Raw genomic sequence first — 1,449 nt, 5'->3', positions numbered from 1 at the left:
GAGAAAAAAGAGGCCCCAAATAGTTTTTATTTATTTCATTTTAGGTGTATGGCTGTTGTACTTGCATGAATATCTGAATACCACATGCATGGCTGGTGCCTATGGAGGATAGGAGATAGTGTTGTATCCCCTTGAACTGGGGTTACAGACAGTTAGGAGCTGCTTTGTGGATGCTGGGATTCAACTCTGGGCCCAATGAAAGAGAACTCATTGCTCTTAGTTGAGGAGCTTTCTAGGCTGTAAGAATTTATTTTTTAATTGTTTTTTATTGGGCTGTACATTTTTCTCCACTCCCCTCCTTTCCTCTCCCTCCCCTTCTACCTTCTCCCATGACCTCCATGCTCCCAGTTGCTCAGGAGGTCTTGTCTTTTTTACCTTCCTATGTAGATCCATGTATGTCTCTCACAGGGTCCTTTTTGTTGTCTAGGTTTTCTGGGGTTGTAGACTGTAGGATGGTTTTTCTTTGCTTTATATCTAAAAGCTACTTGTGAGTGAGTACATATTATATTTGTCTTTCTGGGTCTGGGTTACCTCACTCAGGATTTTTTTCCTAGATACATTCACTTGCCTGCAACTTTCAAGATGTCATTATTTTTTTTACCACTGTGTAGTACTTTACTCCATTGTGCAAATGTACCACATTTTCTTTATCCATTCTTTGGTTGAGGGGCAACTCTCAACAGAATCTCAAGTGGCTGAAAGACACTTAAGGAAATTCTCAATATCCTTAGCCATCAGAGAAATGCAAATCAAAACAACTCTGAGATTCCATCTTACACCTGTCAGAATGGCCAAGATCAAAAACACTGATGACAGCTTATGCTGGAGAGGATGTGGGGTAAAGTGAACACTCCTCCATTGCTGGTGAGAGTGCAAACTCGTACAGCCCCTTTGGATATCAGTATGACGATTTCTCTGAAAATTAGGAAACAATCTACCTCAAGACCCAGAAATACTGCTGTTGGGTATATACCCAAAGGATTCTCAATCATGTTACAAAGGACATGGACTCAACTATCTTCATAGCAGCTTTATTCATAATAGCTAAAAATTTATTCTTAAATATTTTCATAGGGTGTCTTGTGTGGAAATGCAATTAGCCATGGAGTTCAGAACAGAGCATCAGAGCCCATAGGACTGGACATACAGTCATCTGTGAGTCACCCTGCATGGGTTCTGGGATCTGAATTCATGTCTGCTGCAAGAACAATACAATTTCTTTTAAAAAATATTTTTATTAACTTTTGAGAATTTCATATATGCTAATTTGAACATTTCATCCCTTTCCCATCTTCTCCTAGATCCATCACCCCATTACATATTCACCCAACTATGTGTCTTAGTTTTTAAAAATCCTGTTGAATTCTGTTAGTTATGTCTGTATATTCTTAGGTGTGTACATATCCACTGGAACATGTTATATCTACTCAAAACCTGTAGTAATAGGAG

Source organism: Microtus ochrogaster, unplaced genomic scaffold (assembly GCF_000317375.1).
Source record: "Microtus ochrogaster isolate Prairie Vole_2 unplaced genomic scaffold, MicOch1.0 UNK17, whole genome shotgun sequence".
Taxonomy (NCBI): domain Eukaryota; kingdom Metazoa; phylum Chordata; class Mammalia; order Rodentia; family Cricetidae; genus Microtus; species Microtus ochrogaster.
The sequence above is the reverse complement of the archived record's forward strand: the minus strand, read 5'-3'. Positions refer to the sequence as shown.